This window comes from Ipomoea nil, unplaced genomic scaffold (genome assembly GCF_001879475.1).
Source record: "Ipomoea nil cultivar Tokyo-kokei standard unplaced genomic scaffold, Asagao_1.1 scaffold3017, whole genome shotgun sequence".
Lineage (NCBI taxonomy): Eukaryota > Viridiplantae > Streptophyta > Magnoliopsida > Solanales > Convolvulaceae > Ipomoea > Ipomoea nil.
This window is the reverse complement of record NW_017619445.1, coordinates 544,174-560,708: the sequence shown is the minus strand read 5'-3', so window position 1 is coordinate 560,708 and position 16,535 is coordinate 544,174.

Genomic DNA, 16,535 nt, shown 5'->3' with positions numbered 1-16,535 from the left:
CTAGTTATTTATTTGATATAATTATTTGCTATATTAGTTAATGTCGTGCTACAAATTATTCTAATATTCAGTAGCAACTGAGTTTAATTATTGATGGCTTAGCGATAATTGGTCTCGTGTAGAATATTTTCCTAAATTAAATGCAACCGCTTGTGCTTGTGTTATTTAGTTTGTCGGTTTTCCTAGTTCATATTGCTGTTATTACATTAAATCTATAGCGCTTGTCTTAGATTATTTAGTAGTTATGGGTAATTAAACCGTGTGTGCTTTAGTTACCTACAACTAAGGGAAAACGGAAATGAAATAATTTCACGACAAATATTTAACTACATATTAATTACTTTTCGAATCAATGATCAGTGTTAAATTCCGGTGGTGGATCTTTACTAACCAAGGTTTCCTATTATAAGTGTTTTCAATATATTATTTTCACTGCTTTATTCGTTTATTTACTTTGATTATCACTTTCATACCAAACCCCCCCTTTCCTTTAATTTGAGCACATACGTTAAACTAGTTACTCCTCGTGGGATCGACCCTTACTCCCGCTACTACGTTTGTAAGGTTTTAATTTGGGAGCCTACGACAGCTCACCAAATTTTGGCGCCGTTGCCGGGGAGATTTTCTTGTATATTTTGTGTTTGTTTATTTATTTATTTGTTTGTTTGTTTCTTTTTATTTTCATTTGTCAAAAAAAAAAGGAATCTAAAAAAAAATAATTTTTTCTTTCATTACCTTTACATAGTTGTTGCAATACATTTTCTTTTGGTTTATGCCTATAACTCCATCTGCTAATCAAGAAATCTTGTCGTACGATCTAGATATTGAAAGAACTGTACGCAGGTGGAGGAAACAAGCTTTGAGGAAATTGGGGTTTTGTGATCTGGCTACCGATCCACAACCTTCCGTCAATTGGAATTCCATTGTTGACGGCAATCTTGAAGGAAAATCGATGGGAGAGTATAATTCTTTTTTTTTTTGATGAGCCGTCGTTTTCCACCATCAACAAAGGTCACCGGCGATCTAACCGCAGACCGGAGTTCTAAAGAGAACGGCGAAGCAGCAGCAAGCAAAAAAAAAATATCCAAATTGAATTTTTTTTTTTGTTTCTTAATGCGGAAAAAAAAAAACATAATTTTTCAGCAGCCCTGTCACGCCCCACTTCTAGGACATGACCCGACCGTATCGTTACGTGAGGACTTGTGACAATACGCAGCCTAACCATACATACCTCTCGGAACCTTCATAATAACACTTGAATACATAATAATTCCACAGCTAAAATGATAAAATATAATCAACTAGTTCTTCTCAAAAACTCATCAAATCCACTATTAAATATTTACAATCAAGAGTATTGTGTCCAAAATGCATCACAAGCACAAAAACCAAACACAATGGTTTACCAAAAATACAAAGGGTCAAAGAGAATAACCAAATAAATATAAGTCCGTGATAAGCTCCAATACTAGGAGTAAGTCTCCTAGTTTCAAGAGTCACCTTCAAGATCCCACCACTTGTGCTCGTGCTATTCACATGTCCTTAACTACTCTGAAACACGAGGAAAAAATACAAATAATTTAATGAGTTAATGCCCCGTAAGTGGTACTCTTCTCACCCCGGATCAAACAACCCTAATATAATACACTAAGCTTTAGAGTAATATTAGATGCAAATCTCGATCTTTAATCTTTATCGAAGTCATAATACTTTCATCATACTATACACAAGTTCCCAAAACAGAAAACTTTAGCTACATGGGCATCAACATTATTTCATAATGCAATAAATTCAAAAGCACAAATCATTCGTTAACATATGACTCATTGGCAACCTACAGCCACTATTATAACCCGTGGCAAAGGCCATTATCGACATAATTATTTAGAAAGACTCGACGATTCGGAATGAGTCAGGCTCGACGATTCAGAATGAGCCGGATGGAACGTTCCAACAAATAATTCAAAAGACTCGACGATTCGGAATGAGTCAGCTCGACGATTCGGAATAAGCAATATAATTAGTTACGTTCCAAAACGAACAGAACAAACAACAAAATGTAGATTGCCTCATGAGTTTGGTCAAGCAAACATTCATAATTGTTCCTATAATCAAATAGCCCGATGTAGCAAAAATCATCTCCATCAAAATCACATAACAAATTACATATCCAAAAGTGATTAGAAATCGTATACTAATAATTGTCAAATAAATTACTTGATCCTCTTTTAGAGCAAAACACCGTAGTACAAATCATACACATACAAATTTAATAAAAAAAAATAGCCATGTTCATTTATTCACAAAATCCAAACTTAGGCATGCCCAATGATATCTTTAGTCAAGTTTAACAGCTCAAAAACATAGTATAGCACAAAATACTTTTAACTCATACTAACCCTAGAAAGGGGTATTCAAAGTAGTAGAGATTCCAAAATAGGTTATGAGATTTGCAAAATAAGGAGAGAAGAGTTAACCACTTACCTAAAACATCCAAATCTAGCTTAGCTATTTAGCTCACACAAATACTCCCTGTCAAAATCCCTAATATTTTCAAACATCAATCTTAGGGTTCCAATGATAAATCAAACTCAAAAAGAGTGAAAAATGGAGATCAAACTCACCTAGAATACTCCCAATAACTTGAGACCTAAGCTTGAAGAAGAAGGAGATCAAAGCTTCAAGGTTTTCCTTCCCCTATCTCTCTCTAGCCAATATTTTCTTTTTCTTCTTTCAAATGAAATGTTCTTCCAAGACACATGGAATTCTTTAAGCTTTAAGGATAAAGAGGGGTGAGTTAGTAATTTACCCAATATCATCATTTAATAAGTTTTGACATGTTGACCTCATTTAATAACATAGATATATCTTTATTTCTAAAGTAGTGGGTATTACAAGCCCAGACATAGAATTGCATACAAATATTCGAATATGTATATCAATTATACAGTGTATACAACATATTCAAAAATAATATGCAATTAAAAAGAACTAGGCATAGATTATTTTTTGCTCGGATACCAACTGTTAGAATTAAATATGTCACATGCATCATATAATATGTGATAACAGGATCATACTAACCTCTAGCCATTAGTTCTTGTATTGAGCGATCTGGACTGCTGTAGAGTTTTGTCTCTCACTTCTATTCAGCTCTCTCTAGATGGTGTATGAGGTATGTAGTGTTAGCAATGAGAGGACTCGTGACCCTATATAACCACTGGCCATCATTGTGGTTGTATGTCTTTAGGTCTCTTAAACCCTAACTAGACTCCTAATCATATTGGTAGTCTAACTATTAGGTTATTAGTGTTGCACCACACATCAAATACATAACATTATCATAACTTATCCCAATATTATAATAATAGTGATTAGCGAAAATGTTACAATAACTTCACAATCAATGCTAAAACTCGAACTCGTGCTGGAATATAAAGGAGAATATAGAACAACAAAAAGAAGAAAAACGTGATTTATTATACGCTCAAAATATTACAAATACTTAACAATCCCACGATGCAAAACACTTATTTTTTTTTATGCTTGAAGACTCTTCTTATTAGGTTCTTTCAATTGCTGTAATTTCTTATTCATTTGCAAGTTGAGAGTAGCTAGCTGAGAGATGTTCAGGAATGATGCTAATTGCCTCTAACATCACCATTTACAGCAAAACATAGAAAATGGAATCAAACTTCCCCTATACATTCAATCTGTTTAGTCCTTTTGTTACAATCGTTCCCGAGCCGGCGACAATGGAGCTTGTGTGATGGCGAAGATAGAGCATGCGTGATTTTTACGATGGAGATAGTGAAGTATGGGGATGATGGTAGCTAAGGGGCTGATGAGAGCGTGGAGTGATAGTGATTGAAAATTTTGGCATTGAAAATCATAGTTTTCGCTTCTCGAATTAATATATATCAGAGGTAGAAATTATGAAAAATAAAAAACATGCAATTTAATTGCATTTGGTATACAGATATAGTGGATGGAAATATTTAATTAATTTTTTTAAAATAAGACTATATGCGTGTTTTGTAAATGCACAAAAACTGCATATAGTCTACGTATTTTTAAAAAAAAAACGTATTTAAAGATGATATTTTAATTAAAAAATTGCAACGCATCACTTTAGGCATTTGGTTATGTCACAATAGATGTAAATTTTCAGATATTTATGGCCATTTTTCTACTAGTGACTTATCCATATTAGCATGGAAGTTTAAGTGACTTTTGACACCATTTTTCTTCTTGCTGAAATAGACTTGACAGAGTTAAAAGTCTATATTGAGATAAACTTTACATAAAAGTCTATATTGCGATAAGGCTTGTTAGAGTTAAAAGTCTATGTTGAGATAGACTTTGACAGGATGGAGGTCTGTATTGAGATAGACATAATAGACTTGAACACTAAAGGTATTCATAAGAAGTCTGAGAGTTTGACTTTCGTAGAACCTGAGTTTTTGAGTTGGTGCGTGCATTAGAGTTCACGATTTATCTAAGTGGTGAGTTCAAAATTCATATCACTCTCGGGAAGAAAATTACTCAGTGTCGCTACGTGTCAATTCAAGTTCTCAAACACTGACATTAAGATCAACTCGTTTGTATTGGTCAGACATTATTTCTTTCTAGCCTTCCACTTTAAAAGTGTGTGGGATTGTTGGAAATACATTCAAATCAGAATAGGTTTCCCATTTTTCATACGCCTGTATGTGTTATAAAATTCATTTCAGGGGAAAGAGCTACAATTTCAGACAACCTTTTACTTGTTAGTAATGGTCATCCAACCCATGTCCACACATTCAAAGCTCTACCCCTTATTTTGTGTTTAATTTCTGGCTGAATGAAGGGAGGCTGTTATATTAAACACTATATAAGACTCTTCCCTTCCATTTTCAAAAGTGCAATTCGGTACAGAGCCTTTTCTCTCATATCCCTGAGTCTGTGCAATAGTGAAGTTCGTCTATGTTTAAGCTAGTGCAAGCTTTGCGTGGTTATTCTGTGTTGCTTGTCAAAATCATACAAGTTTAGTTTGACTGCACCGTCGCCAGGCAAATAACGCTTTTAAGGTAGTGTTATATAACATGGCACAGACTCCCTTACAGTCATCACCCTTGTTTGTCCTTGTTTCCCAACACCCATGGCATTTTCTTTGTGACCTTGAAGGTGCATGTGTATTGTCGCCACAAACCAAAACGTTCGCCTTCAAAAAATCATTTTATATGGTATTCGACATTAGTTTCAAAGGAAGCAGCACTATGAAAATCTCCGCGTGTACAATCTACAAGGTGCTTCCAAATTGTCTGTCTAGTTTTAGGGTTGAGAATAATCGGCCAATAGTTGGCGAAGTGAAAGATGGGGAAGAGGTACACAAATGGATAAAAATTATTCTCCAGATGATCATCGTGCGTTATTTTTTTTCCTTTGGGTTTAAAAGGTCAATAATAAATCTAAGTCAGCAAAGTTAATTTTATATAAATTCCATGTCAGCATTGTAGAAGGATTACCTAGGGGAAATTTGAAGAAATTCAAAGTGAACAAATTTTTTATATGAAAAATCTTCAATTAGATCTTATTTTAGTCCAAGATGTTAATTGAACAGTCCTTCATAGTAGATGGATCTATTTTCCCCTTATGCATTATAATTTTAATACAGTACTTTTTATATAGACAAGAAGAAGAAGAAGAAAATTACCACATCAATTCATTAGAGATTTGTTAAGCTTTATTATAATCTGTACGACTAATAAAAACAAAATCCTACTTTTGCAACTTCTTGCCGAAGCTATCTCCCAACTATTACTATATAAAATCTAAAAATTATTATGGTATATAATAGGTCAATAAATGTGACAACTTATATATATATATATATATATATATATATATATATATATATATATATATATATATATATATATATATATATATATATATATATATGTAAAAATGCACCACACAATGTTCGTAAATACACCATTATGTGTGGTGTGTTTTTTTTGTGTGGTGTATTTTTGACATATCATTTTGGTGTATTTTCGAACACTGTATGGTGCATTTATACATACCTAATGGTGTGTGCCTCACTGACAGCACAGGAAGACATGACCTCACAGGAACCAAAATATATATATATATATATATATATATATATATATATATATATATATATATATATATATATATATATATATATATATATATATAGTATCACGAGCCTGGGTTCGAAACCTGATGCTTACATGTATGACAGTGTGTCATTGTGTATTAAATTGTGTGGATGATACTAATTTCTTCTGTGCCATAATCTAATTAGTATGGGCACACGAGAAATTTCTATCATGCACACAATTTAATACACAATGGGACACTATCATACATGCAAACATCAAGTTTCGAACCCAGGCGCGTGATATTATATATATATATATATATATATATATATATATATATATATATATATATATATATATATATATATATATAGTATCACGCGCCTGGGTTCGAAACTTGATGTTTACACGTATGAAAGTGTGCCATTGTGTATTAAATTGTGTGCATGATAATAATTTCTCGTGTGCCCATGATGTAATGTAATGAGTTGCTGGAATAGCTCAGTTGGTTAAATCATGTGGCTGTTAACCACAAGGTTGGTAGTTTAAGCCCTCTTTTTAGCGAGAATGGGTTTCGGAAATCATCTCAATTAATACTTGCTAACTTAACCAATTAATTCAAGATGATTTACAGAATAGAAAGTACTATATTTTGATAAATAAGATTTTCGAAACACTAAAAAATTTGATAAATTTTCTATTAGAATCACTACATATTATTGCTCATTTCTTAATGTAACAATTTTAAAAATGAAAATACTAAGAATAAGTGTAATTTATAAATTTTGATGATGTTCTTAAAATGTAATTTGAAATTAGATTTTCCATGAGAGATAACACAATAGAGTTGTAAAGTCTGTGTTATTGAAAAGTTGAACACAATAGAGTCAAAGACTAAACCTGGAACCTTGTACAAACCTATAACATTTCAAGATGAAGCGGTTACTCCTTTTATCATTCCTCAATTTTAAACATAATTCGATTATGCATGTTTTAGGATTATGAATATTTGTTATATTATATTTTGTAATAATTATTGAGATCTATTTTGAAATATAATTATAGGGCAACAAACTTCAAGGAATGACTTATCAGAATGATATTGAACTGCCGGATGAAAGGCTCAAGTTCTACTCCACATATATTATCTCTAATGCATTAGTCGCTTGTGCTAATGAATTTTTCAATGTCCCAGATGTGAGATATAGGTTTGTTTAGTCAATTAATAGGAAAACTCTTATACAAGATGTCGATGATGATGAACAATTGTGCTAATGAATTCTTGCATTGTGTACGAACAAATAAAATATTATTGTCAACTAATCTTGCCATGATCTATTTATAAATTCCTTATTAATTTCTTTAATTATTATACTATGAAGTGGTATGAATGTATAAGTAATGTATGTAAATTTTAATTTTAGTTTTGAAAAGGAAAACTCAATTCATTAAATCCCTTGCTAGAACGCTTACAATGAAAGTAGGGGCGGTGTCAAACCATTCTCCGCAACCTAACACTGAAAAGGCCTCCATAGCTAGACTATGGGCGACACCATTCGCAGATCGCTTAACAAAACGGAAAACAACACCACCAATTGTGGCTGATGTTAAACGAAACAGAATTCAAAGCCTTAAAAACGAACTGAGAGTCCATCTCTACTTCCACATTGCCCATCCCTACATCCATTAGCCAACTTAGAGCTTCCCGAACGCTTAATGCTTTAGCCTCATGGACAGTACACTAACCCTGCACACACATATTCTTCGTTGGAAGGAACCGGCCTTCGTCATCCGTCAATACCCATCCGTACCCCATCTGACCGGTAGAGTGATTAAAAGCAGCATTAGTATTCAACTTTAATTTAAATTTATTCATTGATAATCTACCAATTGCTTCTACGATATTGAAAAATTATAATTAAATAAGAATTGAGAGAGCAATGGTTTCTTTTGTTGTTCAAAACTATTACGAATGATTAAAAATTAATAAAAATTAAAAAACAAAATCCATCAGATTAATTACGAATATGATGTAATATTATGTTTGGTAGACAATTAGAATCTAAATCTTCTTTAACATGGTCATCAATCAACATAGTTGGACCAAAGCACTTATTATTATTATTATTATTATTATTATTATTCTGGATAAATACTTTAAAGTTTTCTCATAAATATATTGTAATTTATAATGTAGTTTGTATTTTAACCTTATTATAGTTGTTCAATTTGATATTTTGTCATTGACATTTCTAACGTCATTTAATATTCGCCCCCACTCAGATGATTTTCTGGGTCCGTCACTAACCATACTTGTTTGAATTTATACTGAAGTTAACACATGATGACTTTATTCAGGTTTGAATAGAGGATGTGATGGCTCACATATTAATGGATTCCCATATGACAATATGAATTTAGAAGGGAGCTTAGATAACTCAGACTAGAAGAAAAAGACATTTAAAAAAATTTAATTCATTTCCAATTGCTTTTACATCAATGTGCTTTTACTTGTGAAATTTTATTTCAAATTACAAATGTATTCATTATAATGTGAATTACTTGTGAAAAAAATTCAAAAACATCAAAAAAATACATTTTAGGTGAATATTTGTGAAACTTCGTCAAATAAAAAAAATAAAACTTCACAAAGATCAGAATAAAATTGATCGGGATAAATCAAGAAGATCAATACAATGTCATGAGTGGAGAGAGTGTCTTAGTTAATTTTTTTTAATAATCTATGCTATATATAATAACAAAATCATGAAATTTTAACTTCCCGCCCAATTCCTAAAAAATCTCTCTTTCTAATAAAATATATTGATTTCTACTTCCCCATTCGTACAATAATTCTGCGTTAAAATTCTTTTCTAATATTATAAAATAGTGTAATACAACTTCTATTGTAATCAATCAATCTATACTATACTATATAAAATAACAAAATCCTGAAATTTTAACTTCCCGCCCAATTCTTAAAAAATCTCTCTTCCTAATAAAATATATTGATTTCTACTTTCCCATTAGTAATATAATTCTGCGTTAAAATTCTATTCTAATATTATAAAATAGTGTAATACAATTCCTATTGTAATCTATACTATATATAATAATAAAATCTAGAAATTTTAACTTTCCCGCCCAATTCCTAAAAAATCTCTCTTCCTAATAAAATATATTGATTTCTACTTTCCCATTCGTACAATAATTCTGCGTTAAAATTCTATTCTAATATTATAAAATAGTGTAATACAATTCCTATTGTAATCAATCAATCTATGCTATATATAATATCAAAATCCTGAAATTTTAACTTCCCGCCCAATTCTAAAAAAATCTCTCTTCCTAATAAATTATATTGATTTCTACTTGCCCATTCGTACAATAATTCTGCAAATTATTCCTATTTTAATCTATACCTATACTATATATCAGTGTTGCAAAAATCGAGTTGCTGGCCGCGGCGATGAAGGCCGGAATTGCCCTCTTCCACGGCCATCTCTCCGGGTGAACCGGCGATTAATTTTTATTTATTTTTTTTTTTAAGTTTTAATGTGTCAAAACTTCGACACGGCATAACTTGTGATTCGTTGAACCATGATGAGTCTTGTATGTTCTTCGGAACTATGTTTTGTTTACCCGTTTGATAAACATGCTAGTTTGATGTTGAGATGCTAGCGTGTGTGGTTTTTTCTTCCCATGTGTGGATAGCAACTTGTGTTGACAATCGTTGGTGTTGGATTTTAATCCTTCCTTGATTGAGTATGGTTTCATATCTTTGTTGTGATCCGTTGATTGATTCCTATGATGATGTGTGTGTTGGCTGTACCTGGATTACACGATTAATGGTATGGGACATTAATCACCAAGGTACAGATGTGGTCCTCGTGGTGGCCATGATGTGACTATGGAGTTGTAATTGGGCTTCAGGCTCATGTGATTTGTGCTTCAGGCTCAGCTGGGCAAGCCCATATGATTGGTGGTTGTGTGATTGAAATGAACGGTACCCTCGTGTACTATGAAATCGGTGGTTGATGATTTGGTGGTTGTAGGTGGGGAACGACGGTTCCCGGAGGCATAAGGTTGGACTCAGAAGTACAGGGGTTCTCGGAGGTAATGGTTGGAACTGTAATAAGGTCGGGGGTAGGCATAAGGTTGGAACTTGTGACATGAAGTGTCACTGTGGCATGTAGTGCTAATGTGTGGATGTTTATCCTTATAATTATCTGTTGAGCATGTCGAGTGCTATTCTACTTTGTGATCAGTAGAATACACCTCGAGTTGTACTTGTTGTTGTTTTTGTCTTTGCCTTGATGTTTTCTGCTTTGTGATCAGTAGATTACATCTTGAGCGGTGTTGCGTTGTTCTGTTGTTGTTCTTGTCTTGATGTTGTCTTGGGATGTGATTCCCTTGTTCTTTGAGAGTGAAATAGAGTCTTTGCAGTTGTCTTCTCTCTTTACGGTAAAACTAATATATACTGTATTCCGTTTCGAAAAATGATTTTGTATTATACTATCTATACATATGCTATTGAACGCGTATTGATGGGTTACCAGCAATATCCGCTGACGGGGCGTCGTCCCCTTTCTTTATGTGCTTTACAGGTCCTGAGTAGATGGGATAGCGTTAGACATGGATAGTTTAGATCCCCTGAACAGTTTAGTTTGTGTTTTGGCCTGTGTGCCACTGGCGTTGAACATATTAGATTGATGGTTTTAGTTTTTGCCTGTGCGTTCACGTTGGGGTGAACGTGGCATAACACTCCTAGGTTTTCTCCGTTTTATGATTAGACTTCCGCTGTGTTTACGTTTTTATGTTATGTTGGTTAGTTTGCCTTGCATATTTATGCTTTAAATTGGCATGAAAATCGGGGGTGTTACACTCAACTCCTTCCATTCCTTCGTGGCCAAGGCCTTCTGGGGTACATTGATAGCAGTCTACCTTGTCCTCCGGCAACCATCACTGTCACCTCAGCGTCTGGCGATTCCACAGCCACGACAACCACCACAGCGTTAAATCTTACTCATACCGCTTGGGTCCAGCAGGACCAATCTATTCTCTCCTTGCTAATTTCATCCTTCTCGGATGAGGTTATGCACCATGCGCTCGACCGGCACACCGCTAGAGAAGTATGGGAGTCCGTCACCTCGGCGTTGGTGTCAACCACACGAGTTTGCTGCCTGAGCCTGTTCAGTCAATTCCAAACGTTACGCCAAAGAAGCAGTTCGCGGACCGAATTTTGTTCCTTTGCGAAATGGCGACGGAATTACCGACTGTCTCATTTTTGTCGTTAAAATAATTAAATTTTTGTGTATAGCCTAAAAATTGCGACGGAAAAGGCGACCGATTTTTATTCCGTCGCAAATGTTTTGTTAAATTTTTTTTTTATTTTTTACCTTAAACTATGATGTTTTGAATACCAAATTAAAATTAAAATGAAATAAAAATTATAACCCTACACTAAGTGAACTCAGACTCCACAATACTCTCCTACGCTAAGTGTCTTCTCCCATCCTCCACAACGCTTGTTGCAAACACTCGCCGCCAACACTCGCCACAAACACGTAGAGTCCAGCACCGCCGTCGCCGTCCCCGTCCAGCCGCCGCCGTCGCCGTCCAGCCGTCGTCGTGCAGCGGAAATCATTCGCGGTTGCATCCTCCTCCCCGCAGAAATCAGGTAATTCTTTAATTTGTTGAACCCTCCTATGAATTATTAAATTTGAACCGTAATTTCTTATGAATAGCTAGTCTGTTGAACCCTAATTTCTCTGGCTTTGACTGATTTGTTGAACCATCCTAATGAATTCTTAAATTTGAACCCTAATTTCTTATGAATAGCTAGTGTTTTGAACCCTAATTTCTTATTAAATTGGAACCCTAATGGAATGATTTTTATTTTTCCAAATTTTTTTTATGTTGTTGATAGGATCATTCTGATGAAATAGATGCTTCTTAAATTTGTGCATCATTGTACTGTAAAAACTTACATTCAAGTTATATGCTATTCATGTTAACTAATGTAATGGCATTCAGATTATCTTTACAGTCCTACATTTTTATAGCCACTTTCTTTTCCGGTTTTAGTCAGGTGTCGTTCAGTTGTCCTATGCAGTGATTGGGGTGATAATTGGTCTCGAGTAGAATATTTTCCTAAATTAAATGCAACCTCTTGTGTTTGTGTTATTTAGTTTGTCGGTTTTCCTAGTTCATATTGCTGTTATTACATTAAATCTATAGCGCTTGTCTTAGATTACTTAGTAGTTAGGGGTAATTAAACCGCGTGTGCTTTAGTTACCTACAACTAAGGGAAAACGGAAATGAAATAATTTCACGACAAATATTCAACTGCATATTAATTACTTTTTGAATCAATGATCAGTGTTAAATTCCGGTGGTGGATCTTTACTAACCAAGGTTTCCTATTATAAGTGTTTTCAATATATTATTTTCACTGCTTTATTCGTTTATTTACTTTGATTATCACTTTCATACCAAACCCCCCCTTTCCTTTAATTTGAGCACATACGTTAAACTAGTTACTCCTCGTGGGATCGACCCTTACTCCCGCTACTACGTTTGTAAGGTTTTAATTTGGGAGCCTACGACAGCTCCCCAAATTTTTGGCGCCGTTGCCGGGGAGATTTTCTTGTTTATTTTGTGTTTGTTTATTTATTTATTTGTTTGTTTGTTTGTGTGACACCCCAAAAATACACATTCAATCCATGTATTAATTGAGTAATTAATCCTATTTTATTTGAGGAACTAGTCAACCTTAAAGTTGTGTTGTACCTTAAGCTTTGAGGGGAGTTGCCTTGTTCCTTACACTTTCTAAAGGTTAGTAAGGGTATTCTTGTCCTTTCACCAAGAGTTAGTATTGTAACCTAACCTAGAAGACTTTTTCATTTCATTCCTTACAATTCTTAGAAATTAGCTCTACCTTCTCTCTAGAAAAGAAGTGTAGCTTATTCTCCAAGCCAAGTTAAGACCCTTGTCAAGATTTCAAGTTTTGCTTTCAAGATTCAACCTTTCGCCTATTTGGGCATCTAGGAGGGTAAGATCTATGTTTATCTTGTCTTTTTGGTTCCATCTTAGTTGTCTTTTTCTTAAAGGTAGGATCTTTAAAATCTTTTGGTTCGATCTTGAAGTGGGTTTGGAAAGTAAGCCTTGTGGGGAGCTTGTTGTGGTGTAAAGTGAAGTCTTTTGGTCTACAAGAGGTAACCCATGCTCTACAAAACCTATTTTGCTTACCTATATGTGATTTCTTGGATTCTACTTATGTTTTGCTATGAAATGTGAGGGTTTATGCATTTGTCTTGTGATATTGCATATCTAGAGCTTATGTTTAGGGTTCCTTTGTGCCATTGCTTGACATTTTCCATGGTTCAAGTCATTTTGTTGTATTGGGTGAGATTTGGCATGTTTTGGACTTGAATTTGTGTTTGGAGAAGAAAATCCCCGAAGGGATTTGTTGTGGAACAGGAGTGTTCCCGCGGGCGGAATGGCGGGCGGGGCACCACCCGCCGGCCTACCCGCGGGTACATGGCCTTGTGGGATGATGTTCCCGCGGGCAGAACCACGGGTGAGGCACTACCCGTGGGTCCACCCGCGGGTACATGGTGGTGTTTGCTCGGGATTTGTTCCCCGTGATCTGTTTGACTCGGTATTTGGTCTTATGACTTCCCGTTGTTCTTTTGTGGAACTATTTGAGTGTCTTCTTGATGTTTCGTATATCTAGAACTATATGGTAGGTATCCATGTAGGACTTTGGTGTCTTGAATCGTGCTAAGTGTTCAACATTGTGTTTCGTTGGACCAAGAAGTGTCTTGTGTGTTCCTCGGAACTATCTTGAGTTTCTCCGTTGTTAAGCATGCTAGTTTATTGTCTTAATGCAAGCCTGTGTGTGGTTTGTACCTTCCGTTTGGTTGATGATAACTTGAGTTATTCATCGTTGTTGTCGTTGGGTTGTGACCCGTTCCTTGATTGAGTTTGTTTCATACCTTCATTGTGATCCGTTGATTGACTCGTGTGAGTGGTGGTGCGTGTGTGGCTTTACCTGGATTGCACGATTTGTGGTATGGGACACTAGTCACCAAGGTATTGCAGCGGTCCTCGTGGTGTCCGTGATGTGATTATGGAGCTGTGGCCTTCGTGTAAGGTTCACGTGATTGGGGGATAACATGTGTTATCCGGGCATGTGTTGCCGTGTACGGTACCTTGTGTACTATGATTTGGTGGTCTTGTTGGTGGTTTGTTGGTGGGGGACGACGGTCCCGGGAGGGAAAAGGTTGGACTAAGAAGTACAGGAGTCCTGGAGGTAATGGTTGGCATGAAGGTACAAGGTCGGGGGTAGCCATAAGGTTGGAACAGGGCATAAAGAAGGCATATCAACTCGTGATGGGTGATGTCACGAGGGCTTGCGTAGCCGTTGTTGTTAGTTCTCTTTCTTGTGACGTGTGTAGTCACAAGGGCATGTGTTGCCATCGGTCTTGTCTTATTCCTTTGTGCTGTGGTTAACCTTTGCGGTTTGGGATGTGTTCCCGTGTTATCTTTGTGAGTGATGAGTCTTGTGTTGACTGTTGATCTTGGCTTTTGACTTATATACTTATGTATTCCGTTTCGAAAATGGTTTTACAACTTATATCTATCTATGTATGATATTTAACGGTATTGGTGGATTACCAGCATTATCGCTGACCAGGCGTCGTCCCAATGTTTATCTTTGTATCTTTCAGGTGATGTTTAGACAAGTGCGATGTCTAGTGCCTGGTAACTTAGCACCTTTATCCCTGTTTTGTGGCCTGTGTGCCAATGTAGTTGTAGACTGATGTTTTTGGGATAGATGTTTACACTAGCAGATTGTTTGCCGTAGCGTTTACCGTGTTTGGTAGACGTGGCGTGACACCCCGTTGGATTTCTTTTATCCAGTTCTCGTTTTATCTTCCGTTGTGCTAGTTTTGTTGTCTAATCTGCATGTGTTAAGGCTTATTATCTAGCTTGATTGGGGGGTGTTACAGTTTGTTTTTATTTTCATTTGTCAAAAAAAAGAAAGGAATCTAAAAAAAAAAACAATTTTTTCATTCATTACATTTACATAATTGTTGCAATACATTTTCTTTTGGTTTATGCCTATAACTCGATCTGGTAATCAAGAAATCTTGCCGTACGATCTAGATATTGAAAGAACTGTACGCAGGTGGAGGAAACAAGCTTTGAGGAAACTGAGGTTTTGTGATCTGGCTACCGATCCCCAACCTTCCGCCAATTGGAGTTCCATTGTTGACGGCAATCTTGAAGGAAAAACGACGGGAGAGTATAATTCTTTTTTTTGATGAGCCGTCGTTTTCCACCATCAACAAAGGTCACCGGCGATCTAACCGCAGACCGGAGTTCTAAAGAGAACGGCGAAGCAGCAGTAAGCCAAAAAAAAATATCCAAATTGATTTTTTTTTTTTTTTTTGTTTCTTAATGCGGAAAACAAAAACTTAATTTTTCAGCAGCCCTGCCATGCCCCACTTCAAGGACATGACCCGGCTGTATCGTTACGTGAAGACTTGTGACAATACACAGCCTAACCATACATACCTCTCGGAACCTTCATAATAACACTTGAATACATAATAATTCCACAGCTAAAATGGAAAAATATAATCAACTAGTTTTTCTCAAAAACTCATCAAATCCACTATTAAATATTTACAAGCAAGAGTAGTGTGTCCAAAATGCATCACAAGCACCAAAACCAAACACAATGGTTTACCAAAAATACAAATGGTCAAAGAGAATAACCAAATAAATAAAAGTCCGTGATAAGCTCCAATACTAGGAGTAAGTCTCCTAGTTTCAAGAGTCACCTTCAAGACCCCACCACTTGTGCTCGTGCTATTCACATGTCCTTAACTACTCTGAAACATGAGGAAAAAATACAAATAATGAGCTAATGCCCAGTAAGTGGTACTCTTCTCACCCCGGATCAAACAACCCTAATATAATACACTAAGCTTTAGAGTAATAATTAGATGCAAATCTCGATCTTTAAACTTTATCGAAGTCATAATACTTTCATCATACTATACACAAGTTCCCAAAACAGAAAACTTTAGCTACATGGGCATCAACATTATTTCATAATGCAATAAATTCAAAAGCACAAATCATTCGTTAACATATGACTCATTGGCAACCAACAGCCACTATTATACCCGTGGCAAAGGCCATTATCGACATAATTATTTAGAAAGACTCGACGATTCAGAATGAGTTAGGCTCGACGATTCAGAATGAGCCAGATGGAACGTTCCAACAAATAATTCAAAAGACTCAACGATTCGGAATGAGTCAGCTCGACGATTCGGAATGAGCAATATAATTAGGAACGTTCCAAAACGAACAGAACAAACAACAAAATGTAGATTGCCTCAT